Source organism: Dicentrarchus labrax, unplaced genomic scaffold (assembly GCF_905237075.1).
Source record: "Dicentrarchus labrax unplaced genomic scaffold, dlabrax2021, whole genome shotgun sequence".
Classification (NCBI taxonomy): domain Eukaryota; kingdom Metazoa; phylum Chordata; class Actinopteri; family Moronidae; genus Dicentrarchus; species Dicentrarchus labrax.
In genome coordinates, this window is record NW_026136705.1 from 22,381,216 (window position 1) to 22,403,513 (window position 22,298).

Here is a 22,298-nt window from a genome sequence, read left to right on the forward strand (position 1 = left end):
TTACCAAAGCTAGCACTTAGCTAGCGATTAGCGCAGAGCTAGCGATTAGCACGTAGACATGGTATTAACATATGGGCCAGAGCAAGGCACAATCAAAATTGCTTTAGGAATTTTCTAGTTATTGTGCCTTGCATAAGCAAGCACAATACTACTCTTCCCCATACTTATTATTATTATTCTTCCGTACGTTTTTCGGCGCGCTTCTTCTCCCGCAGCTTTTGTCGCACATACACAAATAAGGTATCAAAACGTGCGGCTCGGCCGGGAATGGTGTGCTATGACTTTTCTAAGAATTTCGCCAAACGGTTTGCCGGTAAATCGCCAAAAACCGGTCCAAAAAATGAATGGGTGTGTATTGCGAGAACCTCCAACTGAAAAAAACCGCCAGAGTGCGTGACATCATCGCTAGAGTGTGGGGAGAGAGAAAAATTTGTCGAAAAATAAATTTGTAAACTGCTGTCATGGCCACAAATTTCACTCTACAGAAATAATTTATAGATAGAAACGTAGGTAAATTCGTTGGGGTCGCAGTGATACTACTGCTGAAGCTTTCAGACAAATAGTTTTGGCGGGAAACGCACTGATGCGCCAGCAACGCCCTCTCACGGCCCCATCTACTCCCATGTTAATTTTAGAGGAGGAATCCTGAAAAACGCTCGTTGAACCTCTTCTCTCTCAATCTCCCCAGGTCACATTTTTTAACTTTAGCCACTGAAACTCGGCAACGCTATAGTCAACAAGATGACGACGCCCACGGTGTTTTCGGTTTTCATTTCGGTCGTTCCTGGCCATGCTTTTGAGGGGATTCGTTTTAATTGTTTTCTGTCTCTCTCAAGAGTTAGAGACAGAGAGAGAGCGCGCGCAGCTGCTGTGGGCTCCCCTGATTGCCATGACAACTAAAGCCTGCTCACACACACACACACACACACACACACACACAGCTAGCTACAGAGAATGACAAGGCATTAATAAGCTAGCGCTAGCTGGCTAGCTAAGGACAATTAGCAGGTGGCTAACAAGCAAACAATTTAAAGCTGAATGATTTTAATATTAACACAAAATAAGTTCAATACACCTTAAATATTTTACCCTACTATGAGCTGTTCCTTAATTTACATTAGCACTCCTTCAGGAGCATAATACAATTAAACACATTAACCACAGCTAGCACTTAGCTAGCGATTAGCGGTTAGCTAGTGATTAGCATGTAGCTAGCGATTAGCGGTTAGCTAGCGATTAGCACGTAGCTAAGCGCTACCTTTGGTTTATGTGTTTATGTGTGCTAGCTCTAGCTAGCTAGCTAAAGAGAATGACATGATATTAATATGCTAGCGCTAGCTAAGGAGGATGACAGGTTATCAATATGCTATAGGGAGGATTACATGGCATTAATAATCTAGCGCTAGCTGACTAGCTAAAGATAATTAGCAGGTGGCTAACAAGCAAACAATTTAAAGCTGAATGATTTTAATATTAACACAAAATAAGAACAATACACCTTAAATATTTTACCCTACTATGAGCTGTTCCTTAATTTACATTAGCACTCCTTCAGGAGCATAATACAATTAAACACATTAACCAAAGCTAGCACTTAGCTAGCGATTAGCGCTTAGCTAGTGATTAGCATGTAGCTAGCGATTAGCGGTTAGCTAGCGATTAGCGGTTAAATAGCGGTTAGCACGTAGACATGGTATTAACATATGGGCCAGAGCAAGGCACAATCAAAATTTCTTTAGGAATTTTCTAGTTATTATTATTCTTCCGTACGTTTTTCGGCGCGCTACTCCTCCCGGAGCTTTTGTCGCACGTACACAAGAAAGGTATCAAAACGTGCGGCTCGGCCGGGAATCGAGTGCTATGACTTTTCTAAGAATTTCGCCAAACGGTTCGCCGGTAAATCGCCAAAAACCGGTCCAAAAAATGAATGGGTGTGTATTGCGAGAACCTCCAACCGAAAAAAACTGCCAGAGTGCGTGACATCATCGCTAGAGTGTGGGGAGAGAGAAAAATTTGTCGAAAAATAAATTTGTAAACTGCTGTCATGGCCACAAATTTCACTGTACAGAAATAATTTATAGATAGAAACGTAGGTAAATTCGTTGGGGTCGCAGTGATACTACTGCTGAAGCTGTCAGACAAATAGTTTTGGCGGGAGACGCACTGATGCGCCAGCAACTCCCTCTCATGGCCCCATCTACTCCCATGTTAAAATGGAGAGGAGGATTCTTGAAAAACGCTCGTTGAACCTCTTCTCTCTCAATCTCCCCAGGTCACATTTTTTAACTTTAACCACTGAAACTCGGCAGCGCTATAGTCAACAAGATGACGACGCTCACGGTCTTTTCGGTTTTCATTTCGGTCGTTCCTGGCCATGCTTTTGAGGGGATTCATTTTAAATGTTTTCTGTCTCTCTGAGGAGTTAGAGACAGAGAGAGAGCGTGCGCAGCTGCTGTGGGCTCCCCTGATTGCCATGACAACCAAAGCCTGCTCTCACACACACACACACACACACAGCTAGCTACAGAGAATGACAAGACATTAATAAGCTAGCGCTAGCTGGCTAGCTAAAGATAATTAGAAGGTGGCTAACAAACAAACAATTTAAAGCTGAATGATTTTAATATTAACACAAAATAAGAACAATACACCTTAAATATTTTACCCTACTATGAGCTGTTCCTTAATTTACATTAGCACTCCTTCAGGAGAATAATACAATTAAACACATTAACCACAGCTAGCACTTAGCTAGCGATTAGCGCTTAGCTAGCGATTAGCATGTAGCTAGCGATTAGCGGTTAGCTAGCGATTAGCGGTTAGCTAGCGATTAGCGGTTAGCTAGCGATTAGCACGTAGCTAAGCGCTAGCTTTGGTTTATGTGTTTATGTGTGCTAGCTCTAGCTAGCTAACTAAAGAGAATGACATGATATTAATATGCTAGCGCTAGCTAAGGAGGATGACAGGTTATCAATATGCTATAGGGAGGATTACATGGCATTAATAATCTAGCGCTAGCAGGCTAGCTAAAGATAATTAGCAGGCGGCTAACAAGCAAACAATTTAAGGCTGAATGATTTTAATATTAACACAAAGTAAGTTTAATACACCTTAAATATTTTACCCTACTATGAGCTGTTCCTTCATTTACATTAGCACTCCTTCAGGAGCATTATACAATTAAACACATTAACCAAAGCTAGCACTTAGCTAGCGATTAGCACGTAGCTAGCGATTAGCGCTTAGCTAGCGCTTAGCACGTAGCTAAGCGCTACCTTTGGTTAATGTGTTTATGTGTGCTAGCTCTAGCTAAAGAGAATTACATGGTATTAATATGCTAGCGCTAGCGTGCTAGAGAGCAAGACATGGCTAGACATGGTATTAACATATGGGCCAGAGCAAGGCACAATCAAAATTGCTTTAGGAATTTTCTAGTTTTCTTATTATTCTTCCGTACGTTTTTCGGCGCGCTACTCCTCCCGGAGCTTTTGTCGCACATACACAAAAAAGGTATCAAAACGTGCGGCTCGGCCGGGAATCGAGTGCTATGACTTTTCTAAGAATTCCGCCAAACGGTTTGCCGGTAAATCGCCGAAAACCGGTCCAAAAAATGAATGGGTGTGTATTGCGAGAACCTCCAACTGAAAAAAACCGCCAGAGTGCGTGACATCATCGCTAGAGTGTGGGGAGAGAGAAAAATTTGTCGAAAAATAAATTTGTAAACTGCTGTCATGGCCACAAATTTCACTCTACCGAAATAATTTATAGATAGAAACGTAGGTAAATTCGTTGGGGTCGCAGTGATACTACTGCTGAAGCTGTCAGACAAATAGTTTTGGCGGGAGACGCACTGATGCGCCAGCAACTCCCTCTCACGGCCCCATCTACTCCCATGTTAATTTTAGAGGAGGAATGTTTAAAGGAGCTCGTTGAAACTCTTCTCTCTCAATCTGTGCAGGTCACATTTTTTAACTTTAGCCACTGAAACTCGGCAGTGCTATAGTCAACAAGATGACGACGCTCACGGTCTTTTCGGATTTCATTTTGGTCGTTCCTGGCCATGCTTTTTAGGGGATTCATTTTAAATGTTTTCTGTCTCTCTGAGGAGTTAGAGACAGAGAGAGAGCGTGCGCACCTGCTGTGGGCTCCCCTGATTGCCATGACAACCAAAGCCTGCTCACACACACACACACACACACACACACACACACACACACACACACACAGCTAGCTACAGAGAATGACAAGCATTAATAAGCTAGCGCTAGCTGGCTAGCTAAAGATAATTAGCAGGTGGCTAACAAGCAAACAATTTAAAGCTGAATGATTTTAATATTAACACAAAATAAGAACAATACACCTTAAATATTTTACCCTACTATGAGCTGTTCCTTAATTTACATTAGCACTCCTTCAGGAGCATAATACAATTAAACACATTAACCAAAGCTAGCACTTGGCTAGCAACTAGCGGTTAGCACTTAGCTAGCGATTAGCGCACAGCTAGCGATTAGCGGTTAGCACGTAGACATGGTATTAACATATGGGCCAGAGCAAGGCACAATCAAAATTGCTTTAGGAATTTTCTAGTTATTGTGCCTTGCATAAGCAAGCACAATACTATTATTCCCCATACTTATTATTGTGCCTTGCATAAGCAAGCACAATACTACTCTTCCTCGGGCTTATTATTATTCTTCTTCCGTACGTTTTTCGGCGCGCTTCTTCTCCCGCAGCTTTTGTCGCACATACACAAAAAAGGTATCAAAACGTGCGGCTCGGCCGGGAATCGAGTGCTATGACTTTTCTAAGAATTTCGCCAAACGGTTTGCCGATAAATCGCCAAAAACCGGTCAAAAAAATGAATGGGTGTGTATTGCGAGAACCTCCAACTGAAAAAAACTGCCAGAGTGCGTGACATCATCGCTAGAGTGTGGGGAGAAGGGAAAAATTTGTTGAAAAATAAATTTGTAAACTGCTGTCATGGCCACAAATTTCACTCTACAGAAATAATTTATAGATAGAAACGTAGGTAAATTCGTTGGGGTCGCAGTGATACCACTGCTGAAGCTGTCAGACAAATAGTTTTGGCGGGAGACGCACTGATGCGCCAGCAACACCCTCTCACGGCCCCATCTACTCCCATGTTAATTTTAGAGGACAAATCTTGAAAAACGCTCGTTGAACCTCTTCTCTCTCAATCTCCCCAGGTCACATTTTTTAACTTTAGCCACTGAAACTCGGCACTGCTATAGTCAACAAGATGACGACGCTCACGGTCTTTTCGGTTTTCATTTCGGTCGTTCCTGGCCATGCTTTTGAGGGGATTCATTTTAAATGTTTCTGTCTCTCTGAGGAGTTAGAGACAGAGAGAGAGCGTGCGCAGCTGCTGTGGGCTCCCCTGATTGCCATGACAACCAAAGCCTGCCACACACACACACACACACACACACACACACAGCTAGCTACAGAGAATGACAAGACATTAATAAGCTAGCGCTAGCTGGTTAGCTAAAGGTAATTAGCAGGTGGCTAACAAACAAACAATTTAAAGCTGAATGATTTTAATATTAACACAAAATAAGAACAATACACCTTAAATATTTTACCCTACTATGAGCTGTTCCTTAATTTACATTAGCTCTCCTTCAGGAGCATAATACAATTAAACACATTAACCACAGCTAGCACTTAGCTACCAATTATCGGTTAGCACTTAGCTAGCGATTAGGCAGGATTAGCACGTAGCTAGCGATTAGCGGTTAGCTGTAGTTTTTTAAAAAAAATAGCGGTTAGCACGTAGACATGGTATTAACATATGGGCCAGAGCAAGGCACAATCAAAATTGCTTTAGGAATTTTCTAGTTATAATATTTTATTCTTCCGTACGTGCTTTTTCGGCGCGCTTCTTCTCCCAGAGCTTTTGATCGCACGTACACAAAAAGGTATCAGAACGTGCGGCTCGTTGAGGACATTAGTGCTATGACTTTTCTAAGAATTTCGCCAAACGGTTTGCCGATAAATCGCCAAAAACCGGTCCAAAAAATGAATGGGTGTGTATTGCGAGAACCTCCAACTGAAAAAAACTGCCAGAGTGCGTGACATCATCGCTAGAGTGTGGGGAGAGGGAAAAATTTGTCGAAAAATAAATTTGTAAACTGCTGTCATGGCCACAAATTTCACTCTACAGAAATAATTTATAGATAGAAACGTAGGTAAATCCGTTGGGGTCGCAGTGATACTACTGCTGAAGCTTTCAGACAAATAGTTTTGGCGGGAAACGCACTGATGCGCCAGCAACGCCCTCTCACGGCCCCATCTACTCCCATGTTAATTTTAGAGGAGGAATCCTGAAAAATGCTCGTTGAACCTCTTCTCTCTCAATCTCCCCAGGTCACATTTTTTAACTTTAGCCACTGAAACTCGGCAACGCTATAGTCAACAAGATGACGACGCCCACGGTGTTTTCGGTTTTCATTTCGGTCCTTCCTGGCCATGCTTTTGAGGGGATTCGTTTTAATTGTTTTCTGTCTCTCTGAAGAGTTAGAGACAGAGAGAGAGCGTGCGCGCAGCTGCTGTGGGCTCCCCTGATTGCCATGACAACCAAAGCCTGCTCACACACACACACACACACACACACACACACAGCTAGCTACAGAGAATGACAAGACATTAATAAGCTAGCGCTAGCTGGCTAGCTAAAGATAATTAGAAGGTGGCTAACAAGCAAACAATTTAAAGCTGAATGATTTTAATATTAACACAAAATAAGAACAATACACCTTAAATATTTTACCCTACTATGAGCTGTTCCTTAATTTACATTAGCTCTCCTTCAGGAGCATAATACAATTAAACACATTAACCAGAAGCTAGCACTTAGTTTAGCGATTAGCGCTAAGCTAGCGATTAGCGCACAGCTAGCGATTAGCATTGTTAGCTAGCGATTATTAGCTAGCGATTAGCGGTTAGCAAGCGATTAGCACGTAGCTAGCAATTAGCGCTTAGCTAGCGATTAGCACATAGCTAAGTGCTACCTTTGGTTAATGTGTTTATGTGTGCTAGCTCTAGCTAGCTAGCTAAAGAGAATGACATGATATTAATATGCTAGCGCTAGCTAAGGAGGATGACAGGTTATCAATATGCTATAGGGAGGATTACATGGCATTAATAATCTAGCGCTAGCTGGCTAGCTAAAGATAATTAGAAGGTGGCTAACAAACAAACAATTTAAAGCTGAATGATTTTAATATTAACACAAAATAAGAACAATACACCTTAAATATTTTACCCTACTATGAGCTGTTCCTTAATTTACATTAGCACTCCTTCAGGAGCATAATACAATTAAACACATTAACCAAAGCTAGCACTTAGCTAGCGATTAGCGGTTAGCACTTAGCTAGCGATTAGCTTGCACTAGCTAGCGATTTAGCGGTTAGCACGTAGACATGGTATTAACATATGGGCCAGAGCAAGGCACAATCAAAATTGCTTTAGGAATTTTCTAGTTATTGTGCCTTGCATAAGCAAGCACAATACTACTCTTCCTCGTGCTTATTATTAAACTTATTATTATTCTTCCGTACGCTTTTTCGGCGCGCTTCTTCTCCCGCAGCTTTTGTCGCACATACACAAAAAAGGTATCAAAACGTGCGGCTCGATGAGGACATTAGTGCTATGACTTTTCTAAGAATTTCGCCAAACGGTTTGCCGATAAATCGCCAAAAACCGGTCCAAAAAATGAATGGGTGTGTATTGCGAGAACCTCCAACTGAAAAAAACTGCCAGAGTGCGTGACATCATCGCTAGAGTGTGGGGAGAGAGAAAAATTTGTCGAAAAATAAATTTGTAAACTGCTGTCATGGCCACAAATTTCACTCTACCGAAATAATTTATAGATAGAAACGTAGGTAAATTCGTTGGGGTCGCAGTGATACTACTGCTGAAGCTGTCAGACAAATAGTTTTGGCGGGAGACGCACTGATGCGCCAGCAACTCCCTCTCATGGCCCCATCTACTCCCATGTTAATTTTAGAGGACGAATCTTGAAAAACGCTTGTTGAACCTCTTCTCTCTCAATCTCCCCAGGTCACATTTTTTAACTTTAACCACTGAAACTCGGCAGTGCTATAGTCAACAAGATGACGACGCTCACGGTCTTTTCGGTTTTCATTTCGGTCGTTCCTGGCCATGCTTTTGAGGGGATTCATTTTAAATGTTTCTGTCTCTCTGAGGAGTTAGAGACAGAGAGAGAGCGTGCGCAGCTGCTGTGGGCTCCCCTGATTGCCATGACAACCAAAGCCTGCCTCTCACACACACACACACACACACACACACACACACACAGCTAGCTACAGAGAATGACAAGACATTAATAAGCTAGCGCTAGCTGGCTAGCTGGCTAGCTAAAGATAATTAGCAGGTGGCTAACAAGCAAACAATTTAAAGCTGAATGATTTTAATATTAACACAAAATAAGTTCAATACACCTTAAATATTTTACCCTACTATGAGCTTTTCCTTAATTTACATTAGCACTCCTTCAGGAGCATAATACAATTAAACACATTAACCACAGCTAGCACTTAGCTAGCGATTAGCGCTTAGCTAGCGATTAGCATGTAGCTAGCGATTAGCATGTAGCTGGCGATTAGCGGTTAGCTAGCGATTAGCACGTAGCTAGCGATTAGCAGTTAGCTAGCGATTAGCACGTAGCTAAGCGCTAGCTTTGGTTTATGTGTTTATGTGTGCTAGCTCTAGCTAGCTAGCTAAAGAGAATGACATGATAATAATATGCTAGCGCTAGCTAAGGAGGATGACAGGTTATCAATATGCTATAGGGAGGATTACATGGCATTAATAAAAGGTAATTAGCGCACAGCTAGCGTATAGCGGTTAGCACGTAGACATGGTATTAACATATGGGCCAGAGCAAGGCACAATCAAAATTGCTTTAGGAATTTTCTAGTTAAACTTATTATTCTTCCGTACGTTTTGGCGCGCTACTCCTCCCGCAGCTTTTGTCGCACATACACAAAAAAGGTATCAAAACGTGCGGCTCGGCCGGGAATCGAGTGCTATGACTTTTCTAAGAATTTCGCCAAACGGTTCGCCGATAAATCGCCAAAAACCGGTCCAAAAAATGAATGGGTGTGTATTGCGAGAACCTCCAACTGAAAAAAACTGCCAGAGTGCGTGACATCATCGCTAGAGTGTGGGGGAGAGAGAAAAATTTGTCGAAAAATAAATTTGTAAACTGCTGTCATGGCTACAAATTTCACTCTACAGAAATAATTTATAGATAGAAACGTAGGTAAATTCGTTGGGGTCGCAGTGATACCACTGTTGAAGCTGTCAGACAAATAGTTTTGGCGGGAGACGCACTGATGCGCCAGCAACGCCGTCTCACGGCCCCATCTACTCCCATGTTAATTTTAGATGACAAATCTTGAAAAACGCTCGTTGAACCTCTTCTCTCTCAATCTCCCCAGGTCACATTTTTTAACTTAAACCACTAAAACTTGGCAGCGCTATAGTCAACAAGATGACGACGCCCACGGTGTTTTCGGTTTTCATTTCGGTCGTTCCTGGCCATGCTTTTGAGGGGATTCGTTTTAATTGTTTTCTGTCTCTCTGAGGAGTTAGAGACAGAGAGAGCGTGCGCAGCTGCTGTGGGCTCCCCTGATTGCCATGACAACCAAAGCCTGCTCACACACACACACACACACACACACACACACACAGCTAGCTACAGAGAATGACAAGACATTAATAAGCTAGCGCTAGCTGGCTAGCTAAAGATAATTAGCAGGCGGCTAACAAGCAAACAATTTAAAGCTGAATGATTTTAATATTAATACAAAATAAGTTCAATACACCTTAAATATTTTACCCTACTCTGAGCTGTTCCTTAATTTACTTTAGCACTCCTTCAGGAGCATAATACAATTAAACACATTAACCAAAGCTAGCACTTAGCTAGCGATTAGCGGTTAGCTAGCGATTAGCACGTAGCTAAGCGCTAGCTTTGGTTTATGTGTTTATGTGTGCTAGCTCTAGCTAGCTAGCTAAAGAGAATGACATGATATTAATATGCTAGCGCTAGCTAAGGAGGATGACAGGTTATCAATATGCTATAGGGAGGATTACATGGCATTAATAATCTAGCGCTAGCTGGCTAGCTAAAGATAATTAGCAGGTGGCTAACAAGCAAACAATTTAAAGCTGAATGATTTTAATATTAACACAAAATAAGAACAATACACCTTAAATATTTTACCCTACTATGAGCTGTTCCTTAATTTACATTAGCACTCCTTCAGGAGCAAAATACAATTAAACACATTAACCAAAGCTAGCACTTAGCTAGCGATTAGCGGTTAGCACTTAGCTAGCGATTAGCGCAGAGCTAGCCATTAGCGCAGAGCTAGCGATTAGCGCAGAGCTAGCGGTTAGCACGTAGACATGGTATTAACATATGGGCCAGAGCAAGGCACAATCAAAATTGCTTTAGGAATTTTCTAGTTATTGTGCCTTGCATAAGCAAGCACAATACTACTCTTCCTCGGGCTTATTAAACTTATTATTATTCTTCCGTACGTTTTTTCGGCGCGCTACTCCTCCCGCAGCTTTTGTCGCACATACACAAAAAAGGTATCAAAACGTGCGGCTCGGCCGGGAATCGAGTGCTATGACTTTTCTAAGAATTCCGCCAAACGGTTTGCCGATAAATCGCCGAAAACCGGTCCAAAAAATGAATGGGTGTGTATTGCGAGAACCTCCAACTGAAAAAAACTGCCAGAGTGCGTGACATCATCGCTAGAGTGTGGGGAGAGAGAAAAATTGGTGGAAAAATAAATTTGTAAACTGCTGTCACGGCCACAAATTTCACTCTACAGAAATAATTTATAGATAGAAACGTAGGTAAATTCGTTGGGGTCGCAGTGATACTACTGCTGAAGCTGTCAGACAAATAGTTTTGGCGGGAAATGCACTGATGCGCCAGCAACTCCCTCTCACAGCCCCATCTACTCCCATGTTAATTTTAGAGGACAAATCTTGAAAGGAGCTCGTTGAACCTCTTCTCTCTCAATCTCCCCAGGTCACATTTTTTAACTTTAGCCACTGAAACTCGGCAGTGCTATAGTCAACAAGATGACGACGCCCACGGTGTTTTCGGTTTTCATTTCGGTCGTTCCTGGCCATGCTTTTGAGGGGATTCATTTTAAATGTTTTCTGTCTGTCTGAGGAGTTAGAGACAGAGAGAGAGCGTGCGCAGCTGCTGTGGGCTCCCCTGATTGCCATGACAACCAAAGCCTGCTCACACACACACACACACACACACACACACACACACACACACACACAGCTAGCTACAGAGAATGACAAGACATTAATAAGCTAGCGCTAGCTGGCTAGCTAAAGATAATTAGCAGGTGGCTAACAAGCAAACAATTTAAAGCTGAATGATTTTAATATTAACACAAAATAAGAACAATACACCTTAAATATTTTACCCTACTATGAGCTGTTCCTTAATTTACATTAGCACTCCTTCAGGAGCATAATACAATTAAACACATTAACCAAAGCTAGCACTTAGCTAGCAATTATCGGTTAGCACTTAGCTAGCAATTAGCGCTTAGCTAGCCATTAGCATGTATGTAGCGATTAGCAGTTAGCTAGCGATTAGCGGTTAGCTAGCGATTAGCACGTAGCTAAGCGCTAGCTTTGGTTTATGTGTTTATATGTGCTAGCTCTAGCTAGCTAGCTAAAGAGAATGACATGGTAATAATATGCTAGCGCTAGCTAAGGAGGATGACAGGTTATCAATATGGTATAGGGAGGATTACATGGCATTAATAATCTAACGCTAGCTGGCTAGCTAAAGATAATTAGCAGGTGGCTAACAAACAAACAATTTAAAGCTGAATTATTTTAATATTAACACAAAATAAGAACAATACACCTTAAATATTTTACCCTATTATGAGCTGTTACTTAATTTACATTAGCACTCCTTCAGGAGCATAATACAATTAAACACATTAACCAAAGCTAGCACTTAGCTAGCGATTAGCGCTTAGCGCTAGCTAGCGATTAGCACGCAGCTAGCGCTAGCTTTGGTTACTGTGTTTATGTGTGCTAGCTCTAGCTAGCTAAAGAGAATCAGTAGGTAGAAGAAGGTATTAGAAGGCTAGCTAATTAATTAATATGCTTAGCTTGCTAGAGAGGACAAGCTACTAATGTTCTAGCGCCAGCTAGCTACACAGAACAAGGTATGAATGTGCTAGCACTCGCTAGCTAGAGAGGACAAAGGATTACTGTGCTAATTAAACGTCACAAAAGACACTGAAATTCTTATTTAGCCATCTATTTCAACTTGTTACACCTGACACAAGTAATACAGATTTAGTAATGTAATAAAACATCAAGTTAGATTTATTTTGTGAGGAAGAAGACACTCAGACTGTTGTAACTGCCTATGACTGCACAGTAAGAATAGTTTTCTTTCTTAATTATGTATTATTTATTAATATAAATATTGTTATTCATATTATTGATAGCATTACTTATTATTGTTGTTATTATTATTACTATTATTATCATTATTATTATTATAACTACATACTTATTATTCCCACCATTGTGGTTATTACTTATTTAGTTACTTTAGCAATTTTAATTAAACCATGACCCTTCCTGCATTATCCCAGGACAATATTATGCCAAACTCCATTTAAGAAATACCATATATTAACAATTATTTGCGCTTACATAAAAGCACATAACTGTAGAAACACAAGAGAAAACTCATCATATCTCAACAGTCTTCTTGTTAATTCGGCATCAATATAATACATAAATACCAACTTTTTGGCCGACTTTGTCGCATCAACTCGTTACCAGCCTCACTATTTCAGTGGGAGAAGACCGTGGCAATAGATGGAAAAAACAAGATTTGTCATTAAAATACGTGGTTGTTAGTGGATCACGCGGACGCCAAATTAAACACAGGTGTCTCCCCTCATTGTACTGTAAACTACTCGGCAGTGTCAGTAATGTATGGGCCAGTGTCACGGGCCAGAGCAAGGCACAATCAAAATTGCTTTAGGAATTTTCTAGTTATTGTGCCTTGCATAAGAAAAAAAAAAAAATATATCCCTCGGGCTTATTAATATTATTCTTCCGTACGTTTTTCGGCGCGCTTCTCCTCCCGGAGCTTTTGTCGCACATACACAAAAAAGGTATCAAAACGTGCGGCTCGGCCGAGGACATCTAGTGCTATGACTTTTCTAAGAATTTCGCCAAACGGTTTGCCGATAAATCGCCAAAAACCGGTCCAAAAAATGAATGGGTGTGTATTGCGAGAACCTCCAACTGAAAAAAACTGCCAGAGTGCGTGACATCATCGCTAGAGTGTGGGGAGAGAGAAAAATTTGTCGAAAAATAAATTTGTAAACTGCTGTCATGGCCACAAATTTCACTCTACAGAAATAATTTATAGATAGAAACGTAGGTAAATTCGTTGGGGTCGCAGTGATACCACTGTTGAAGCTGTCAGACAAATAGTTTTGGCGGGAGACGCACTGATGCGCCAGCAATGCCCTCTCACGGCCCCATCTACTCCCATGTTAATTTTAGATGACAAATCTTGAAAGACGCTCGTTGAACCTCTTCTCTCTCAATCTCCCCAGGTCACATTTTTTAACTTAAACCACTAAAACTTGGCAGCGCTATAGTCAACAAGATGACGACGCCCACGGTGTTTTCGGTTTTCATTTCGGTCGTTCCTGGCCATGCTTTTGAGGGGATTCGTTTTAATTGTTTTCTGTCTCTCTGAGGAGTTAGAGACAGAGAGAGTGCGCGCAGCTGCTGTGGGCTCCCCTGATTGCCATGACAACCGAAGCCTGCTCACACACACACACACACACACACACACACAGCTAGCTACAGAGAATGACAAGACATTAATAAGCTAGCGCTAGCTGGCTAGCTAAAGATAATTAGCAGGCGGCTAAATAGCAAACAATTTAAAGCTGAATGATTTTAATATTAATACAAAATAAGTTCAATACACCTTAAATATTTTACCCTACTCTGAGCTGTTCCTTAATTTACTTTAGCACTCCTTCAGGAGCATAATACAATTAAACACATTAACCAAAGCTAGCACTTAGCTAGCGATTAGCGTCAGCTAGCGATTAGCATGTAGCTAGCGGTTGCTAGCGATTAGCACGTAGCTAGGATTGTAGCTAGCACGTAGCTAAGCGCTAGCTTTGGTTTATGTGTTTATGTGTGCTAGCTCTAGCTAGCTAGCTAAAGAGAATGACATGATATTAATATGCTAGCGCTAGCTAAGGAGGATGACAGGTTATCAATATGCTATAGGGAGGATTACATGGCATTAATAATCTAGAGCTAGCTGGCTAGCTAAAGATAATTAGCAGGTGGCTAACAAGCAAACAATTTAAAGCTGAATGATTTTAATATTAACACAAAATAAGTTCAATACACCTTAAATATTTTACCCTACTATGAGCTGTTCCTTAATTTACATTAGCACTCCTTTGGGAGCATAATACAATTAAACACATTAACCAAAGCTAGCACTTAGCTAGCGATTAGCACTTAGCTAGCGATTAGCATGTAGCTAGCGATTAGCATGTAGCTAGCGATTAGCACGTAGCTAAGCGCTAGCTTTGGTTTATGTGTTTATGTGTGCTAGCTCTAGCTAGCTAGCTAAAGAGAATGACATGATATTAATATCCTAGCGCTAGCTAAGGAGGATGACAGGTTATCAATATGCTATAGGGAGGATTACATGGCATTAATAATCTAGCGCTAGCTGGCTAGCTAAAGATAATTAGAAGGGGGCTAACAAGCAAACAATTTAAAGCTGAATGATTTTAATATTAACACAAAATAAGAACAATACACCTTAAATATTTTACCCTACTATGAGCTGTTCCTTAATTTACATTAGCACTCCTTCAGGAGCAAAATACAATTAAACACATTAACCAAAGCTAGCACTTAGCTAGCAATTAGCGATTTAGCTAGCGATTAGCGCACAGCTAGCGATTAGCGGTTAGCACGTAGACATGGTATTAACATATGGGCCAGAGCAAGGCACAATCAAAATTGCTTTAGGAATTTTCTAGTTTTGTGCCTTGATAAGAAAAAATATTATTTTTTTTTAATATTTATTCTTCCGTACGTTTTTCGGCGCGCTTCTTCCTCCCGGAGCTTTTGTCGCACATACACAAAAAAGGTATCAAAACGTGCGGCTCGGCCGAGGACATCTAGTGCTATGACTTTTCTAAGAATTTCGCCAAACGGTTTGCCGATAAATCGCCAAAAACCGGTAAAAAAAAATGAATGGGTGTGTATTGCGAGAACCTCAACTGAAAAAAACTGCCAGAGTGCGTGACATCATCGCTAGAGTGTGGGGAGAGAGAAAAATTTGTCGAAAAATAAATTTGTAAACTGCTGTCATGGCCACAAATTTCACTCTACAGAAATAATTTATAGATAGAAACGTAGGTAAATTCGTTGGGGTCGCAGTGATACTACTGCTGAAGCTGTCAGACAAATAGTTTTGGCGGGAAACGCACTGATGCGCCAGCAACGCCCTCTCACGGCCCCATCTACTCCCATGTTAATTTTAGAGGAGGAATCCTGAAAAACGCTCGTTGAACCTCTTCTCTCTCAATCTCTCCAGGTCACATTTTTTAACTTTAGCCACTGAAACTCGGCAGTGCTATAGTCAACAAGATGACGACGCTCACGGTGTTTTCGGTTTTCATTTTGGTCGTTCCTGGCCATGGGTTCGAGGGGATTCATTTTAATTGTTTTCTGTCTCTCTGAGGAGTTAGAGACAGAGAGAGAGCGTGCGCAGCTGCTGTGGGCTCCCCTGATTGCCATGACAACCAAAGCCTGCTCACACACACACACACACACACACACACACAGCTAGCTACAGAGAATGACAAGGCATTAATAAGCTAGCGCTAGCTGGCTAGCTAAAGATAATTAGCAGGTGGCTAACAAACAAACAATTTAAAGCTGAATGATTTTAATATTAACACAAAATAAGAACAATACACCTTAAATATTTTACCCTACTATGAGCTGTTCCTTAATTTACATTAGCACTTCTTCAGGAGCATAATACAATTAAACACATTAACCAGAGTAGCCTTAGCTAGCTATTAGCGCCGGCGCGTAAGCTAAGCTTGCGATTAACGCACACCCACCATAAATAATATAGAATATCTAATAATAGTGGTTAAGAGTTAATTCCTACCAACTAAAAAATAATTTTTTAATAAGTAATAAATAAAAAAAAAAAAATTTTTTTTATTATTTTTTTTTTTTTTTTTAGTTAAAAAAAAAAAAAAAAAAAAAAAAAAAAAAATAAAATACTGGCAATCTAGCGCTAGCTGGCTAGCTAAGATATTGTAAAAGCTAATTAATATTAAAAATAACCTTAATATTCTTCTTAATTTAATTAGCCTTAGGAGCATAATACAATTAAACACATTAACCAAAGCTAGCACTTAGCTAGCGATAGGGTTAGCGCTTAGCTAGAGATTAGCGCACAGCTAGCGGATATAGCGGTTAGCACGTAGACATGGTATTAACATATGGGCCAGAGCAAGGCACAATCAAAATTGCTTTAGGAATTTTCTAGTTATTGTGCCTTGCATAAGCAAGCACAATACTACTCTTCCTCGGGCTTATTATTATTCTTCTTCCGTACGTTTTTTCGGGCGCGCTTCTTCTCCCGCAGCTTTTGTCGCACATACACAAAAAAGGTATCAAAACGTGCGGCTCGGCCGGGAATCGAGTGCTATGACTTTTCTAAGAATTTCGCCAAACGGTTTGCCGATAAATCGCCAAAAACCGGTCCAAAAAATGAATGGGTGTGTATTGCGAGAACCTCCAACTGAAAAAAACTGCCAGAGTGCGTGACATCATCGCTAGAGTGTGGGGAGAAGGGAAAAATTTGTTGAAAAATAAATTTGTAAACTGCTGTCATGGCCACAAATTTCACTCTACAGAAATAATTTATAGATAGAAACGTAGGTAAATTCGTTGGGGTCGCAGTGATACCACTGCTGAAGCTGTCAGACAAATAGTTTTGGCGGGAGACGCACTGATGCGCCAGCAACACCCTCTCACGGCCCCATCTACTCCCATGTTAATTTTAGAGGACAAATCTTGAAAAACGCTCGTTGAACCTCTTCTCTCTCAATCTCCCCAGGTCACATTTTTTAACTTTAGCCACTGAAACTCGGCACTGCTATAGTCAACAAGATGACGACGCTCACGGTCTTTTCGGTTTTCATTTCGGTCGTTCCTGGCCATGCTTTTGAGGGGATTCATTTTAAATGTTTCTGTCTCTCTGAGGAGTTAGAGACAGAGAGAGAGCGTGCGCAGCTGCTGTGGGCTCCCCTGATTGCCATGACAACCAAAGCCTGCTCACACACACACACACACACACACACAGCTAGCTACAGAGAATGACAAGACATTAATAAGCTAGCGCTAGCTGGTTAGCTAAAGGTAATTAGCAGGTGGCTAACAAACAAACAATTTAAAGCTGAATGATTTTAATATTAACACAAAATAAGAACAATACACCTTAAATATTTTACCCTACTATGAGCTGTTCCTTAATTTACATTAGCACTCCTTCAGGAGCATAATACAATTAAACACATTAACCACAGCTAGCACTTAGCTACCAATTATCGGTTAGCACTTAGCTAGCGATTAGCGCAGTAGCTAGCGATTAGCACGTGTTAAGCTAGCGGTTAGCTAGCTAGCTAAAGAGAATGACATGTAAAGAAAAAAAAAATAAAATATAAAATAAGTTACTTTATACCCTATATGGGCCCAGAGCAAGGCACAATCAAAATTGCTTTAGGAATTTTCTAGTTATAATATTTTATTCTTCCGTACGCTTTTTCGCCTGGCGCGCTTCTTTTCTTCTCCCAGAGCTTTGATCGCACGTACACAAAAAAGGTATCAGAACGTGCGGCTCGTTGAGGACATTAGTGCTATGACTTTTCTAAGAATTTCGCCAAACGGTTCGCCGATAAATCGCCAAAAACCGGTCCAAAAAATGAATGGGTGTGTATTGCGAGAACCTCCAACTGAAAAAAACTGCCAGAGTGCGTGACATCATCGCTAGAGTGTGGGGAGAGAGAAAAATTTGTCGAAAAATAAATTTGTAAACTGCTGTCATGGCCACAAATTTCACTCTACAGAAATAATTTATAGATAGAAACGTAGGTAAATCCGTTGGGGTCGCAGTGATACTACTGCTGAAGCTGTCAGACAAATAGTTTTGGCGGGAGACGCACTGATGCGCCAGCAACGCCCTCTCACGGCCCCATCTACTCCCATGTTAAAATGGAGAGGAGGATTCTTGAAAAACGCTCGTTGAACCTCTTCTCTCTCAATCTCCCCCAGGTCACATTTTTTAACTTTAGCCACTGAAACTCGGCAGCGCTATAGTCAACAAGATGACGACGCTCACGGTCTTTTCGGTTTTCATTTCGGCCGTTCCTGTCCATGCTTTTGAGGGGATTCATTTTAAATGTTTTCTGTCTCTCTGAGGAGTTAGAGACAGAGAGAGAGCGTGCGCAGCTGCTGTGGGCTCCCCTGATTGCCATGACAACCAAAGCCTGCTCACACACACACACACACACACACACACACACACACAGCTAGCTACAGAGAATGACAAGACATTAATAAGCTAGCGCTAGCTGGATAGCTAAAGATAATTAGCAGGTGGCTAACAAGCAAACAATTTAAAGCTGAATGATTTTAATATTAACTCAAAATAAGAACAATACACCTTAAATATTTTACCCTACTATGAGCTGTTCCTTAATTTACATTAGCACTCCTTCAGGAGCATAATACAATTAAACACATTAACCAAAGCTAGCACTTAGCTAGCTATTAGCGCACTAGCGATTAGCGCTAAGCTAGCGATTAGCGCACAGCTAGCGATTAGCGCACAGCTAGCCATTAGCAGTTAGCTAGCGATTAGCGCTTAGCTAGCGATTAGCGGTTAGCAAGCGATTCGCACGTAGCTAGCAATTAGGTCTTAGCTAGCGATTAGCACATAGCTAAGTGCTACCTTTGGTTAATGTGTTTATGTGTGCTAGCTCTAGCTAGCTAGCTAAAGAGAATGACATGATATTAATATGCTAGCGCTAGCTAAGGATGATGACAGGTTATCAATATGTTATAGGGAGGATTACATGGCATTAATAATCTAGCGCTAGCTGGCTAGCTAAAGATAATTAGAAGGTGGCTAACAAGCAAACAATTTAAAGCTGAATGATTTTAATATTAACACAAAATAAGTTCAATACACCTTAAATATTTTACCCTACTCTGAGCTGTTCCTTAATTTACATTAGCACTCCTTCAGGAGCATAATACAATTAAACACATTAACCAAAGCTAGCACTTAGCTAGCGATTAGCAGTTAGCTAGCGATTAGCATGTAGCTAGCGATTAGCAGTTAGCTTGCGATTAGCATGTAGCTAGCGATTAGCACGTAGCTAGCGATTAGCGCTTAGCTAGCGATTAGCAGTTAGCTAGCGATTAGCACATAGCTAGCGATTAGCACGTAGCTAGCGATTAGCGCTTAACTACCGATTAGCGCATGACTAGCGATTAGCACATAGCTAAGTGCTACCTTTGGTTAATGTGTTTATGTGTGCTAGCTCTAGCTAAAGAGAATGACATGGTATTAACATATGGGCCAGAGCAAGGCACAATCAAAATTGCTTTAGGAATTTTCTAGTTATTGTGCCTTGCATAAGCAAGCACAATACTACTCTTCTCTTTGCTTAGTTTTCTTATTATTCTTCCGCCTGTTTTTCGGCGCGCTTCTTCTCCCGCAGTTTTTGTCGCACATACACAAAAAAGGTATCAAAACGTGCGGCTCGGCCGGGAATGGTGTGCTATGACTTTTCTAAGAATTTCGCCAAACGGTTTGCCGATAAATCGCCAAAAACCGGTCCAAAAAATGAATGGGTGTGTATTGCGAGAACCTCCAACTGAAAAAAACTGCCAGAGTGCGTGACATCATCGCTAGAGTGTGGGGAGAAGGGAAAAATTTGTCGAAAAATAAATTTGTAAACTGCTGTCATGGCCACAAATTTCACTCTACCGAAATAATTTATAGATAGAAACGTAGGTAAATCCGTTGGGGTTGCAGTGATACTACTGCTGAAGCGGTCAGACAAATAGTTTTGGCGGGAGACGCACTGATGCGCCAGCAACGCCCTCTCACGGCCCCATCTACTCCCATGTTAATTTTAGAGGAGGAATCTTGAAAACGCTCGTTGAACCTCTTCTCTCTCAATCTCCCCAGGTCACATTTTTTAACTTTAGCCACTGAAACTCGGCAGTGCTATAGTCAACAAGATGATGACGCCCACGGTCTTTTCGGTTTTCACTTCGGTCGTTCCTGGCCATGCTTTTGAGGGGATTCGTTTTAATTGTTTTCTGTCTCTCTCAAGAGTTAGAGACAGAGAGAGAGCGTGCGCAGCTGCTGTGGGCTCCCCTGATTGCCATGACAACCAAAGCCTGCTCACACACACACACACACACACACACACACACACACAGCTAGCTACAGAGAATGACAAGGCATTAATAAGCTAGCGCTAGCTGGCTAGCTAAGGACAATTAGCAGGTGGCTAACAAGCAAACAATTTAAAGCTGAATGATTTTAATATTAACACAAAATAAGAACAATACACCTTAAATATTTTACCCTACTATGAGCTGTTCCTTAATTTACATTAGCACTCCTTCAGGAGCATAATACAATTAAACACATTAACCACAGCTAGCACTTAGCTAGCGATTAGCGCTTAGCTAGTGATTAGCATGTAGCTAGCGATTAGCGGTTAGCTAGCGATTAGCACGTAGCTAAGCGCTACCTTTGGTTTATGTGTTTATGTGTGCTAGCTCTAGCTAGCTAGCTAAAGAGAATGACATGATATTAATATGCTAGCGCTAGCTAAGGAGGATGACAGGTTATCAATATGCTATAGGGAGGATTACATGGCATTAATAATCTAGCGCTAGCTGACTAGCTAAAGATAATTAGCAGGTGGCTAACAAGCAAACAATTTAAAGCTGAATGATTTTAATATTAACACAAAATAAGAACAATACACCTTAAATATTTTACCCTACTATGAGCTGTTCCTTAATTTACATTAGCACTCCTTCAGGAGCATAATACAATTAAACACATTAACCACAGCTAGCACTTAGCTAGCGATTAGCGCTTAGCTAGTGATTAGCATGTAGCTAGCGATTAGCGGTTAAATAGCGGTTAGCACGTAGACATGGTATTAACATATGGGCCAGAGCAAGGCACAATCAAAATTTCTTTAGGAATTTTCTAGTTATTATTCTTCTTCCGTACGTTTTTCGGCGCGCTTCTTCTCCCGCAGCTTTTGTCGCACGTACACAAAAAAGGTATCAAAACGTGCGGCTCGGCCGGGAATCGAGTGCTATGACTTTTCTAAGAATTTCGCCAAACGGTTTGCCGATAAATCGCCAAAAACCGGTCAAAAAAATGAATGGGTGTGTATTGCGAGAACCTCCAACTGAAAAAAACTGCCAGAGTGCGTGACATCATCGCTAGAGTGTGGGGAGAAGGGAAAAATTTGTCGAAAAATAAATTTGTAAACTGCTGTCATGGCCACAAATTTCACTCTACAGAAATAATTTATAGATAGAAACGTAGGTAAATTTGTTGGGGTCGCAGTGATACCACTGCTGAAGCTGTCAGACAAATAGTTTTGGCGGGAAACGCACTGATGCGCCAACAACACCCTCTCACGGCCCCATCTACTCCCATGTTAATTTTAGAGGACGAATCTTGAAAGGAGCTCGTTGAACCTCTTCTCTCTCAATCTCCCCAGGTCACATTTTTTAACTTTAACCACTGAAACTTGGCAGTGCTATAGTCAACAAGATGACAACGCCCACGGTCTTTTCGGTTTTCATTTCGGTCGTTCCTGGCCATGCTTTTGAGGGGATTCATTTTAAATGTTTCTGTCTCTCTGAGGAGTTAGAGACAGAGAGAGAGCGCGCGCAGCTGCTGTGGGCTCCCCTGATTGCCATGACAACCAAAGCCTGCTCACACACACACACACACATACACACACACACACGCACACAGCTAGCTACAGAGAATGACAAGACATTAATAAGCTAGCGCTAGCTGGCTAGCTAAA

At 41.2% G+C, this 22,298-nt stretch overlaps 2 long non-coding RNA genes across 3 annotated transcripts; one reads left to right on the plus strand and one right to left on the minus strand.

The window, feature by feature from the left end:
• Positions 1-26: 26 nt before the first annotated feature.
• Positions 27-21,567, minus strand: LOC127364333 (uncharacterized). Its single transcript, XR_007885001.1, has 4 exons — positions 20,641-21,567; positions 8,069-8,309; positions 4,224-5,187; positions 27-941 (listed from the first exon to the last, which is right to left on the minus strand). It is a non-coding gene; the product is annotated as an uncharacterized LOC127364333 (long non-coding RNA).
• Positions 1,686-18,477, plus strand: LOC127364334 (uncharacterized). 2 transcript variants are annotated; one of them, XR_007885002.1, is made up of 4 exons: positions 1,686-2,966; positions 7,134-7,210; positions 10,202-10,926; positions 18,307-18,477. It is a non-coding gene; the product is annotated as an uncharacterized LOC127364334 (long non-coding RNA). The 2 variants fall into 2 exon arrangements; XR_007885003.1 differs by lacking the exon at positions 7,134-7,210 and having other exon boundaries at positions 1,686-2,584.
• Positions 21,568-22,298: the final 731 nt, after the last annotated feature.